The sequence below is a fragment of the Dermacentor variabilis genome, chromosome 6, assembly GCF_050947875.1.
Source record: "Dermacentor variabilis isolate Ectoservices chromosome 6, ASM5094787v1, whole genome shotgun sequence".
Lineage (NCBI taxonomy): Eukaryota > Metazoa > Arthropoda > Arachnida > Ixodida > Ixodidae > Dermacentor > Dermacentor variabilis.
The window spans coordinates 152,856,682-152,870,779 of record NC_134573.1 but is presented as its reverse complement, the minus strand read 5'-3'; the positions used below and the strand labels follow the sequence as shown (position 1 = coordinate 152,870,779).

The 14,098-nt window shown below is 49.1% G+C and overlaps 1 non-coding gene across 1 annotated transcript; it reads right to left on the bottom strand.

Moving 5' to 3' along the window:
- Positions 1 to 4,883: 4,883 nt before the first annotated feature.
- Positions 4,884 to 5,068, bottom strand: LOC142586415 (U2 spliceosomal RNA). The gene has a single exon (XR_012829214.1). It is a non-coding gene; the product is annotated as a U2 spliceosomal RNA (small nuclear RNA).
- Between the last annotated feature and the right edge of the window lie 9,030 nt (positions 5,069 to 14,098).

Below are 14,098 nucleotides of genomic sequence, written 5' to 3'. Positions count from 1 at the left end.
CTACACTGGGGAGAGAGGGGAGGGGGAGGTAAAGTGGTAACAAAGTAGAGATAAGGAAAGGAAGGAGCGTAGACACACAATCACAATCGGTCACAATCAATACTGTCATCGCACAGCACAGTGACACTTGCCGCACTATCAACATCTGTTCAGGCTACAGCCGCCTGTCCAATTCTGTCGCCCTCAAAAACCGCAACAGTGCCCTCGTCGCCCTCTGCTGCGATGGCTTGTGATGGCGGTATTTTAAAATAAGTTCCTCTGTGAGAGGTCTTTGGTCAAAGCGCGCTATCGCGGTTGCGAGTGATTGTCTCTGTAAATTATATCGAGGACAGTCACACAGAAGGTGTTGAAAAGTCTCCTCGTTACCACAGTCCTCACGATGTTGGCAGAAATTGCTTGTTGACACGGGTAGGTTCTTTAACAAACTGGGTGAGGCCAAAGGTCGAACATATATCAATTTTCTTGCATCTAGGTCGTTCTTGCCCAATAAAGCTTCCGTAAACCTACCCAACTTAAGTATTTGGCTCCCTAAGAATACAGTGCAGTCTATGTTTTTCTTTCTTTCTACACGCAAACAATTAATTAATTAGGCCCAAGCAGACGCTATCAAAATCAGTGACGTCACAGGCAGCTGGTTAGGGAAATTCAAGGCGGCGTCGCCGCCTGTACTTTGTTTCTGTGCTTTCTCTGGTTAACCAAGGCTCCTTTCTTGGTAAGGGTGGCTTTTGGTGGTGTTCTGGAAGGGTAACTTATTTATTAATATGGATCAACCTTCTTTTATTAATTATTTGGTGCCTCTTTAAGTGAGTGAGCGATGCGACTAATCTGATTAAACATGCTGTGTTCGTAGAGCGACGGCTGCGTGAGGCTGGGATAGCGAATTTGAAGACAACGTGTTATACGGGGAAAAACAGGAAGCGCGAGCTAATGTGGCAGTTAGTTGCGACATACACTTTCTGAAGCGAACGGCTTTCTCTGTCGCTTTCGGCTGTTTTCGTGGTAGATCGGTGGTACGACAGCAGGTCGGAGTTGGGCGAGGGAAGGCGAGGAAACGCGCCGGGGGAAAGGGCGCGTTTTCTTGCTCAGGGGGGGGAGGGAGTTGCCGGGGGCTATAAATATAGAGGTTCGCGTTAATAAGCGTTCATAAAAGCAACGCCTATTCGCAGGTGACACAGCGTAATCCGTTTTGTATCACAGTAATTAATGCATGGCTGCCGTGGTGATGAAAAGTTTTGCATAAACCACCGACAATGATCGTCAATGTGAGCGAATAGCCTAACGCTTCTGGAAAGCTACTGGCTTCATTAAAATATATCCGCTTAAAGCGTATGTTAGTTGCTTTGAGGATATGTAGGTAGCGTTTGCTGTTTCAGTGCGTAATTTCGTATGTGTGGTGACAAAACATTTTTATTAAGGGATGGCTCGAAGTGGGGGGGGGGGGGGGGGCATCATGTGGAATAATGCATTTCATCTGTACATGTATATCAGTGGTGCACATGCTCAGGACGCGACAGAAGTACCACCACTGCGCAATTCAAAGTAAACAGCTGCGTAGCCAAAGTCGCGTCAACATAGGCTGAACGGGTAGCTTTACCGAACCTTCATACTTGCTCGTGCAGTTTTGTCAATCTTATTCCTTGCATTAAAAACAATTTTTGCCGTTAGATCCGCAGCGGAAAAGAGATTTTTTTAGAGTTTGGGCCTTTTACCCTGACGCCTGTAATTACAAGCCGCCAAATAGTGCGAACACTCGTTTGTGCTTACGATTTGCAGCCACTCCTGTTGTGAGAACATTTCGGGAAACCGATGCTGACATCGCGTGATTCTCCCTTGAAAGGAAAAGTTGGCGTGCAATCCTACGCTTGAGACTTTCTTCAAGTGCAAACTTTCCTGTACGAAGAATTCGCAATGCCTTCCCTTGTGTAGCTTACATCTACGTTCCGTTGCGATTCCGGACATCGCCACGATCCAAGAACGTCCGGACCCCGCGTCGTGTCACACGTTTAAAGCATTCCTCAAAAAAGCCCGTGAGGTTGTAAGGTGACAACAAATGCAAAATAAATTATCTAAATCCTCCTCAACAACGCGGTGTACGCCAGCTGCTTCCCACTGAGGCGCTTTAGCATTGCTCAGGGTATGCTACAAGTTGTCGTGTTTAAAAAACTACCTTGTTTCAACTTCTCACATGCATAGCAGACACGTAGAGCTTTATAATGATGCGTTTCATATGTTTTTAGGCCAACCACCACATATACTTCGTTGACCTTGAACACGAATATTATTGTAAAAATTTTAAAGTATGAAATTTTTTTTCCCCCGGTGATCGGCTTAACCTCCAAATCTGTGCATATTTTTCCGCTATACTATGTCAACCGGGCTACCATATATATTTAATGTGCGCCTTCTGCATCGTCCTGCGATCCGATAAAGAAGTTCTAACTTTGAAATTTTACTCAGGTTTGGCGGTGCCAAAGGCACTCGAAGTATTGTTCTGAACTTGACCGAGTACAGAGGCTAGCTACCAGGTTTATATTTAATAAATATCGCCGCATCCATTCTCCAACGGAGTTGTGCCAATTAGCTGATCTGGCACCACTTGAGCTCAGAACTAAATACGACAGATTAACATTCCTCTTCGAAATTATTCACAATCAAGTAGATATTAAACCAGATGATTATTTTGAGCTTCCTATGAACGTGTCAACGAGGCATCGTCATAGTATGTACATTCCTCCTCCACTCGCCCGCAATGATTGCTTCAAGTTCAGTTTCTTTCTTAGGGCGATAAGAGAATGGAATTTGTTACCTGACTCTCTTGTAACCTCGATGTCCTTAACTGCCTTTTTGGAAAGTGTTAAAAGCACAGTTTTTTGTAATAACACGTAGTGAATTGCCCAATATGTACGCATTTACTTTTAGATGTGTGTCTCTTATTGTGTCTATGATGACGCGGTGCCAAATTGCGAATGGTTTCTTTACTTTCCCATGTATGTTGTATTTCATACGTCTTTTCCATTCTAAGACAAGCTTTGTGAGTCAATGCTTGTAACTCGTTCGCATTCTGTTTCTTTTTGTTGTTTTTGTTCTCCACTCCTGTAATAGCTCTAAGAGGGCCGACAGTATAAATAAACGAATGAGTGAATGAATTCAAGTATTTGAAAAATTGGCTATTTTGGCAGCCATACCACTTCGTTGCCTTGCCATTCGCACCATTTGAATGACTAGGTCATGGAATGTGCTTTTGCAAAAAAAAAAAAAAAAAAAGAAGAACGTCTATTGTTCCACGACGTGAAAGATGTATTTCGCGTTAGCATAATTTCTCTCATTTCTGCCGTCATTGATTATATAGTTGCTCTCATAGTTTATATAATTAGCGTCCCTCTAGCTCGCCATTCAGCTGCAAGATCACGAGAAGGACCCGCTCCGTCCATGCTACTTCACAGCGATTAAACACCGACTGTTCTTTCGAAGCACCGATACAGAACTGGTCACGTGGCTCTCCGAGCGCCCAGTTATGTCGGGCGCTGGCGCCATCCGCTCCGCGCCACGCTACCTGTGCGAGTTGGCACCGCGCCAGCTGTGCCGATGACGTCATCCGCAGCACCGCTTACCTGTTCTTACCTATGTCATCCATCATCCGCCGTGACAGCTGCGCAGCTGACCTCGTTCTTGGCGCTGTGCGAACTTTTACCGCCGAGCTTCATACACACGCGTTGCGAGTCTTCAAAGTGGGGGCATATACGCAGACGCGTAAAGAAATGTTTCTTGATGTCTGCTGTAGCTCAGCTGGGCATGACATGACATGACAAGAACTTTATTTAAGTCCTGAGGGACTGAGATCTTGGGGAGCCAGAACCGAAGGCTCCCGAAGATCAAGTCGGTGGCTCCGCCCACGATGGGACCGGGAGATAAAGTCCCGCCGCAATGTCGTGGGCCCTCTGGACAGCCTGGAGTTGAATGTGGAGATTGCTGCTCTTGAGAGATTCCTGCCATTGTTCTTTCGTGATGGGTGGGGAGGCGTTAAGGGCTGGGCACAGCCAGAGCATGTGGTCAAAAGAACATGAGTCGTGACCACATTTGGGGCACGACTGTGAGTGTTCAGGATCTATCTTGTTAAGAGATCGAGGAGTGGGATGCGAACGGGTTTGCAGGAGTCTGAGTGTCGTAGCCTGATGTTTGTTCAATTTAGGGTGAGGGGGGTGGAAATGTCCTCCTGCCTAGTCGATAATGGGAAACAATTTCGTGGAAAGTACATAATGGATCTTTGTGGATGTTGACCTCGTTCCAAGCCTGGCTACCCGCGACAGCGCGGTGCGTGAAATCGCGCGCTTTCCGTTGGGCCTGCTCGTTAGTATTACATCCAAGCGGGTTAATTGAGCTATCTAGATGGGCTGGGAACCACGAGATTTGGTATCCTCCTTCGCTGCTCTCCCTAGTCCTTTGAAGTGCTTTAATCACAATACTAAGGTGCTACAACATTTTTGGCAAGAAACATAAACGGGGAGAACGAGTTTCGAACTCCAACAAACATGAGAAAATTTTTTCAGCTATATCTGTGATGTCAAAAAAAAAAAAACACTAAAGAAAAAGCACGCTGGTTGATTTGGCGTGGAATGACCTTAGAAGGAATATGAAAGAATCTGAGGTGTATGAACACTAACTTTGCACGAGAATACTTCTTTACAGAGTTTACGTATGCCATTTGTACAACCTTCATCGCTATTCAAGTCCGTTTGTGGCTGTTACATATATTCATGAATTGGGAGAAGCATGATTTATATACAGCATCGACAGAGCATTTTACAGAGAAGCTGTATATGGCTAGGTTCTGGGCAAAATATATGCCTGCGTCTATCGAGCTGCGAAGATCGACAATTTCTCCCCATACGTGGGCCGATTCAGAAGATAGTGCAATACAGGGCCGACCCGCGGCGGGGGTGAAGCAGGCTTTCAGCATTCCGCCAACTTCCAAAAATAAGTTCAATATCTTAGGCTGAGATACAACCTGTATCTGATATTAAGCTGGTAAGAACGGATCGGGTCTTGAACTTGGAACCGGGTCGGCCATGTCTACGTTCGCACCGCCCTCTCTTTGTCGGCGTTCCAAGCGCTCGGGTATCTCCTTTCCTTCCGCTCTGCCGTGGTGGCGGTCCCGTAAGCGTGCTGCCCGCCAGGGCCGCGAGGCGGAAAGAAATGCAAACAGTCCCATGTGGCCCTGATCCCGCAAACTTGCAGCGTTTCATCGGAGCAACGACCAGGTTTCAGAGGGCGTTTCTGGGGAACCAATTTTGAGTGGCCTGTGTTGCGTGTGACCGCTTGTGATTTTCAAATGACCTCACAACGATTACTGCACTGCGGGACGTCGACCAACGCACGATAGCATTGGCTACGGTGGAGCAGTGTACTCGGAGTGCGGTGTGGTGCGTGTCTACTTTACGTGCCGGGATTCGTCAGTAAAATAGTGTCGTGCCGCGTTCTGCAGCAATCATGGGCATGTATGCCTCCCGGTGCCTCATCATCTTCCGAGGCTCAACATTGTGGAGGAGCGACTATAGTCGCGCCTAGCTTTCCATTCAACTGCATACGGTGTTTGACGCACGGCAGGGGACAGTTAGCTATTCAGGGGCCCACGTACACATCTTCGCTGGTTATACACCTTCACCGAATGGAATACCAGTGATTCTTCTTTTTTTTTTTACTCGCGCATGCCTTTTCAGCTATTTCCACTACTACAAGGTGCGGGCAGCTATAAAATTAGTTTTTGCTTCGAAAACAGTCATCCGCTTACACGTTTTCTTTTAGACCACCCTGTAGGAGAGTAGGGTTGAAGATTAGTGTGCAGAAGGTAAAGTTAATGTTCGGTATCCTGGCAAGGGAATGCAAGTCATGATTGGCAGTCATGATCTAGAATCTGTACAAGACTAGATTTATACGGGTCAATTGTAAGGAACCCTGAGCATATGACAAGAAAATTTACAGAAGAATAAAAATGGGTTGCAGGGCATACGTCGGGCATTACCAAATCATGACCGGCAGTTTACCCTTGTGCCCGGAAAGGAAAGTGTACAATCATTGCATTTCACCGGTACTAACATATAGCGCAAAAAACTTCTGACAAAGAACATTGAGAAAAAGTTGAGGACCGCGCAACGAGCGATGGAACGAAAAAAAAAATGCTGTCTCTCCCGTAATCGAGAGTAGATGTAAGCGTGCAATGGCTACCGGCAAAGCAGATTGGTTGTAGTAATTACGATGATTACTCACAACAATAACAATCATCTCACAAGCATTCTCGGCTCGCCGGGCGCTGCCGGCCTGGTTAAGCAGCGTGGCGCCATCTCTCGAACTGGCGGCGCAAAACCTACGCCGCGGAACTCACGGACCGCTGGCGTTGAAAAGAGCACAGGCAACCCTGTCTCAGCGTCAAAAAATTACAATCAAGTGTACGGGGCTCTGTATCTGCCTTTTGAGAAATAAAACTTCAGCGTACTAGAAGATTCAACTTCAGTGATATTGTTAACAAACATTAGGAAGAACTCGGAACCAATATTTTTAACTGGTTTGCGCGGTAACTATATAGCGTATGTAATGCGGTCCTGTACAAAGGGTTGGGGGCTAGAAAATGCATTTTCTTACCTTTTGACTGGTTGCTCGATGACGTCGTTTTGTTTTCGCAACGATTCCCGGATGTTCTCGTCTGAGTGCCCGGATAACGGCTCTGAATTTTGGCTCAAGGTCATTTGAAGGTCGCCGACAATGGTGCTAAAAGCATTTCATGCTTCAAGATGTTAGGTAAGAGACAGGAAGACAGCGATGGGGGGCATTAGGTAGCTAACGGGTGTAACCGATATTATGGCTGGCATTAAGAAGACACACTGGAGCTGGGCAGGCCATGTAATGCGTAACGCAGATAATCGGTAGTAAGGCGGGGTAATTGGAGATCGCAGGGAGAGGCCTTCGTCCTGGGCAGTGGGCACAACTATGGGCAGACGATGATTATCGTATTTCGTGACGTACGTAGAGACGGGACAGATCGTCGTTGGAACACGCATGTTAAATGTGTGAGAATCCTGCGGCACCACATGCAGAAGTACGAAGACGATATGTGCCAAAAATTAGCGTGCCTCTTTCTAAACGTCAGGGTTTCGTCGAGATAGACTACCGATTAGCTTTCTCCTGGAGATCGCCACTTCCCATCGCCTGGCGTCTTCATATGTTCTTTCACAATTAACTTGCACGTTCTTTGCTCACCCTCTTCATTTTTTCTTGTCATTATTCTATGCCTCTGTGCTATAGCATACGTGAAATGCCGAAGTGCTACTGCCGCCCTATTTTAAAGAAGGCCGTGTGTTTCACATGACACGTCTTCAAGCGCCCGAGAGAACGTATACGTAACCGCGTCGCCCACCGACGCGCGCGTAATCTTTAATAGGAAACGTCCTTGGGTTCACCAGATGCACTTCGCGGTACAGGTTGGTGGGTAGGTCGCCTCATTTCACAAAATGAATAATCCAAGTGACGGACGGTGGGATCGAGCCTCTGACACCGAGAACAGAAGCCCGATGCTCTAACCGTTTGCCCACGACAGCTTTTGCTCTTTCTTTTTGTCTTTATTGCCAGCAAATCGTTTTAGGCCACAATCGCACGCATTATTTCTCTCGCGCCAACTCCAACTATCGCTTTGAGGCCGCTGTCGCATGCGACGTCACGTGGCACGAGCTACAGACCACGTGCGCGCTCGCTATAGTTTCCATTCGGCCACGAACTTGACCGTTCTCTTGCCTTTGCGACATGAGCGGGAGCGTGTCAGTTCCTCCCATTCTTTGCTCACGCGAGCTAACGGTTTGAGGCGCTGTGTTAAGAATTAAATTATGGGGCTTTACGTGCCAAAACCACTTTCTGATTACGAGGCACGCCGTAGTGGAGGACTCCGGTAATTTCGACTCCCTGGGGTTCTTTAACGTGCACATAAATCTAAGCACACGGGTGTTTTCGCATTTCGCCCCCATCGAAATGCGGCCGCCGTGGCCTGGACTCGATCCCACGACCTCGTGCTCAGCAGCCCAACACCATAGCCACTGAGCAACCACGGCGGGTGAAACGCTGTGTTAATGCACGACCTTCGAGATCGGCCCACATCGTTGCAGATAACGCTACGAAGACGCTACGCGACTTTGTACCGCCTTCAGGTTAGTTCCGGGTCGTAACGGAACAGGTCGCAACGTTTCTTCACCTATAAAAAAAATCAAAACATAACTGTCGCAATTCCATCACCGTCATACTGTCGCCATCGTCTTGCTTCTGTTGTCACACGAAGACTTGCGTCAAATACAACTGCTCCTTAGAGAAACATGATGTTAAAAAGCGTACACTCCAGTAGGGCCCTGCGGCCGAGCTACCGCACTGCCGCCAGTGCTCTGAGTGGCTGGTCCGATCGCTAATTTTATCTTCCAAAATTTTTAGACTTGCGGTTTAGCTCTGTTTTTGTATCGATAACAATGCTTTCGGTTCTCGTTTGCCTTTGGCTGCAAAAATGTTCAATACGTTGTCTCTAGGGGAGCGCAAGAGCTTTAATATATCATTTTTAAGTAAGCCGTAAAAATGGACGTAATAAACTCGCGGATCGCATATATTTTACTGGAAAAGTCACCAAGAGAGAGAGAGAGAGAGCAAGGACAGGAAAGGCTGGGAGGTCAACCAGACGAGCACCCGGTTTGCTACCCTACACTGGGGGTGGAGTAAAGGGGAACAGAAAGCTTCTCGAAGAATCAGCAAGGCTGAATCAGCTCGTGCAGATGGGTAAAATAATGCGATCAGGGCTCTCCTTCTTGCAATTCTTTTACCGTTTCTGAGCCGCTTTTCTCCGTTGCACACAACAGGAAGCAGTGGTTCCATACAAAAAAGTTTATTTTTTTCTTGGTCACATTGGGAACTGGACAGAAAAAATACTGGCTTACACACTCTATAAATACACGAATTACATGAAGAACGTTTTTGCAATGACAGGAAATGCGTCAAGTAAACATGGGATTTGCGCACCGGGCCAGGCGCTCGCGCTGCGTGCAGCGAGGTAAACACCCTTCACAAAACGATCCCAAATGCGCATCATGTACACTGCTCGAGCCGCGCCAAATGAAACTTTTGTGTGGTGGTACGAGTGAGCCACATATAACAAGTTCTGTGCTTTAAACCGAAGGTCTTGCGAGTGACTTTTGGAAAATTATGCGTTGGATAATGCAAGTGCCCTTCCGGGAAAGATGGGCGCAATAACAACCGGGTGGCTGCACGGTAAACGGGTTCCACCACTCAGATTCTGTGCTATACACGCCCAAAATACGCTCACCCAGCGTAACAAACGTCTTGCTAACAATGTTCTCAACGCAAGAAACAGTAAAATTATATCTGCAGGGAAACGGAAACACCTTACCGCACGAGCGAGGCGGCGCGTGGAAAAGCGTGGTGCGGTGGACGTAACCAGCGGCACATGGACGGCTCAGCATCAACGTCTCCATGGAAACGGGATGCGTGGACGTAACCCCATAGACCTATGTTAAGCTGTCTACCTTTGAGGTAAAGTGGAAGCGCAAATTGGGCTACGCCGGCTGGCGGGTGGTCGGACCCTTGCTTGCTCGGCTGAGAAACGGCTCGAGTGTGCTCTTTACGTAGGTATCTTTATGACTGCTTGCGTTACGCAAATATGTTAGTCCATCTGGTAACGACATTAAGAACCACAAACGGGGCTGGATAACCAGTTACTTGTAAAAAAAATGATTGCAAAATATCGACATTGCTGCTCAGCTTGGACCCAGAGGAGCAGCTCTGGGCCGTCCGGATGGCCGAAGACGCCGCCAGAAAGCAAGGACTGGCCGCCGTCTGAGGAAGGGGGGATTGGGGGTTAGTCTCCCGACCCCCGCCACCCCTGAACCCCATCAAGGACATAACAAAGTTTTATCTCTCTCTCTCCCGTAGTGCGTCGGATCGGCATAATTTGCTTTTCTCGGTAATTTGGGGACAATGGTGACTGCTTTGTTTCCACTGTACGGCACCGAAATACCAACAGAGCCCGACCGTCGCTCTCGCTCGGACGATCAGGTCGCTGTACACACGAACCACTTAGAAACTCGCCACCGACAATTATGGCCCACTATATACCGCGCGCCGAACAGCGAATGAACTAACTCTTAAACCGCCATTTCGCGTTAGGTTTGGCGCGCAAAGTAGCCGGCAGTCTGATAGCCTCCTATCGTGACACATCCGCTGAAGCGTTCGGTTCACCCGTGCTTCGAGGAGAACCGAAAGATGGATGTGAAACGGCGGTCCGTTAACTTTCGACCCCGAAGAAAGGCGCGCCGGCAACGTCGTTATACACGGGGGTCCTTTCTGCCCAGGCCCCCGCCTGTTAACTCCCTCTCTCCCCCTCACCGCTCCTTCAATGCTACACGGGAGGGGGGAGCCGGTTTCAGCGTACAATTTCTGTAATTTGGGGCGGGCACGGCCGTCCGTCCCCATGTACGCGGCGCAAGGTGTCCGTCCCGTTCTTCCGCGTACGGCGGTCCTGTAAGCGCGCGTCTAACGTTTCCCGAACGCGACGACGATGGAGGAAGAAGACATCATAGAGAGCAACGGCTGACGCCATTAGCGCGTTCGCCGCGACGCAACGTGCCAAAGCCGATGGCCGCGCACGTGTCCGTTCTATACAAGAGCCACTTGTGCGGCGCTTGGGCAGCAGCAACAACGAAAGCATAGAAAGAATGAAGCAATCACGTGGTAAATTATGACTCCGGCGCAGGACCCGCCTATAGGTCTCCCCGGCTTGGAGGCATATATATATATATATACGGGAGGGCGTCGTACACGTGGGTAGATGCCTACAAATGGTCGCACATAAAAGGGCCCACGCCGGCAGCTCTTGTTGTTGCTGCTGCTGTCGGTAACACGGAAGAACACGGCAGGCATTTGGCCGGGCACCGCCGAATGGGTTGTTCCGTGATTTATCGAACATTGGCGTCGAGCTGTAGAAACAAGTTCAACAGAATAAAGGTTCAATGAAGAAAAAGAAAGAAAGAAAGAACGGCAACGAAGAAGACGAGGCTATAATACGGAGCCATGACAGTGAAAAGCAACAACAACATAACGACAGCAAAGCAAGTAAGCGAGGCCCAGAATCAGGCAGACACGTGGGAGAGTCATAGTCTCTGCGCAGGTCGCGCTTACCCTCCTCCTCTCTCCCTCTCTTTCCCGCCTCCTGCGTCTGCGTGGTGGCACTTGGAGACCGCGCGCGCACGCGTGGTCCACGATGTGAGCACTTAATTCCGAGCGCGTTTCAAATTGCTCTCGCTGTGTAGCGCTGGGCGGCGGCGGTGGCGTGCGGCGAGATTCACAGCACCTATATGCGGCGCTCACCGCTCTGCATGCGCCCGAAGTTGCGCGGAGTAACCATAAAAAAATTAATAGAAGTATAAATACAAAGCAAGCAAGCAAGAAATATGAAAGTTCGGCACGGCGCGCGCGCGCAAGCTCTCGCGACTCCGGCGCTCACGCGCGACGTTCGAGATTTACGAGTCGGGTGCCGCACCGCGAATGCTGGGGTACTCGCGCGCTGACCAATTTGGCGACTACGAAGGTGCGAAACCGGCGGGAGGGCGCATGTAGGCGGGAGGAGAAGCAGACACCGCCTCGCTCCCATAGCGCGACGAAAGAGTGCGTATATCGCAAAAGAAAAGCTGCAAAGGCATTACACTGAGAGCATGAAGATAAGATGAAAAAAAGAAAGGCAAGGGAAAGAAAGGTTCGTCACAGAGGGTCAGGTGACGCCCTGCGAATTCGTTCCCGCGCCAAGGGAGGCCCACCGTCAAGGGGAGGTTGGGGCTCTCTTTTCTTTCTTCTTTTTTTTGTTCGGTTCTTTGTTTATCTTCTTCTCACTTGATAGGTGGACTCGCAGGACCCCTGAGAGGTCCTGCGCACGCCAGTGTATAAGTCCGAAAGGGTGCGAAGAAGACGTCTTTATAAATGTCCCGGCGGCGTGATGTGAATCGCGCGCCGTTCGGGCTCGCGGCGGGAGGCGATATCGGTTCGTCGTTGGCGAGGCCCTCGCGTGGTGACCCCCTCCCCGTCCTGACGAAACGCAGGCGTCGTGCTCGCGCGCGCGCTTCCACAGCTGCCGACGCCGAAGCCGAGTGGGAAGCTGGAAGCAAGAGAACCCGCACAAAGGAGGTTGTAAATAAACTTCTGGATGGGGCACGACGTCCCGTAAGTGAGGCCGTTCGCGCCATCGTGATGCGTCTATACCGCGCACGTCGAATCAGTTGAAGACTGGTCAGCAACGATGAGAGGTAACCGCGGTATTGACTGGCATTCAGAATTGAAGCGGCGGTATAAACGCTGGCGCGCCTTGAGGACATGCCTCGTCTTCACTGTAGCGCTTGTGTCGTCTCTGTCTCTCAGACATATAGTCTGTTGCGATTTCATTTTGTTATGGCGGGTACACCGCCATCATCATACGGTTTCGAGTAGTATAAGAAAGGCCAACCAATAGTCTCAGAGAGTATGTACCGGCCAGTTTACTTCTTTGAAAGCCATGCAAAGCCGACCACACGCTACTTTCTGGGTGCAGGTGTCTTCGTGTCGTACGTCTCACATTGTCAAGTTAAAGAGACACACTTGATCATTGGCCACGACGCCTATATTCAACAAATAGTAGTGTTCTACTGGCCTCAGTGACCGATTATAGGCGTGAAGTTATGGACAACCGCACGTATTCACACTGATAGTACCTTCTTCCTTTAATCCCCTTCCCCTGTGTAGGGTAGCAAACCGAACGTGCGTCTGGTGCGACCTCCCTACCTTTCCTTCCTTCCTTTCCTTCTCCTCCTCTACGGTAGCTAAAAGTGAGTTTTTACTTGTATAGTATGGACGACATTGGGGGCTCATGACCACTCGGGCTTAGTGCTTACTTTCCTTGGCGTAGCTTTCTTTTGCGCGTCGGAACATGATCACCCATGATTTCGTCTCTTGTCGCATGTAGGTGAAGCCGGTGACTGCCACTCCAGAAACTCTCTGTATAAATAACCACCTTGCTACCACGTCTCCGCGGGATATCGGCTGGTCTCCGCGCACGGCGCTGAGAACGATGGTAACTTTGTGAATCCAACTTTCGTCCCGAGCGCAGCTGGCCGGCCGCGGCGATGTGCCCTGGCCTGGGAATTCTTCCGGCACGGTTTTGAAACACATCTTTATTTACAGCGCAGGCACGGACGGTTCTCTCTGGATTTTTCTTTTTTTTCTTTTCTTCTTTTTTTTCTTTTCTTTTTTTTTCTAGGTGACTCGCGCACGCCCACATCTTGTTCGCGCGTGGGTCGCCGATGATTGGTGGAACCAAGAGCGGCGGCGTTCTTCGGGGCAGTCCGAGAGCTGGGTTCTATGGTTGTGATCTAGTTTCCGGGTTCTCGTTGAGGAGCGTTTTAACGAGGCGCCAAAATGAATCGCTTCACACAAGATAGAGAGAAAAAAAAATATCGGTGGACTGTTTCTTCCTTTCTTTCTTTCCTTCTTTCTTTCTTTCGAGCGTTTCTTTTTTTTTTTTTTTTCGAAGTGGCAAGCGTAACTGCGACTGAGAGGGAGTCAAGAGGGCCGATTTTTCCGGAGGACAAAATACTTTCGACTATCATAGCACATTCTTTTTCAGACGTTTCTAAACCACCCTACCCGTGACCGCAGCTTGTTTCGGGCCTCGTACTGGGGCGCCTGTAGACGCCTAGTTTCTACAAAGCCATCACGGTGATTGGGAGTCGCGACGTTTCTCACAGACTTCCACTGATGTATCAGACGGGCAGACGGGCTATACAGCACTTCTTCAGCCAGGACCCAGCGGCAGATCTCGTCGCTCGCGGAGTGGCGTTGATGCTTTTAAACGAGATTGCATGCGAAGCTTGCGTCACTAGTGCAGAGAGAGGAGCAGGGCACGAGAGGGCCCTGTTCTCGGGATGCATACGTGAGAGGTTAATTATTTTAGATTTCATTTCATTTCATTTATTTTCACCTTAAAGTCCCGGAGGCATTACATAAGGGAGGGCTTTAATCCTTGTAACAATGTTAGAAG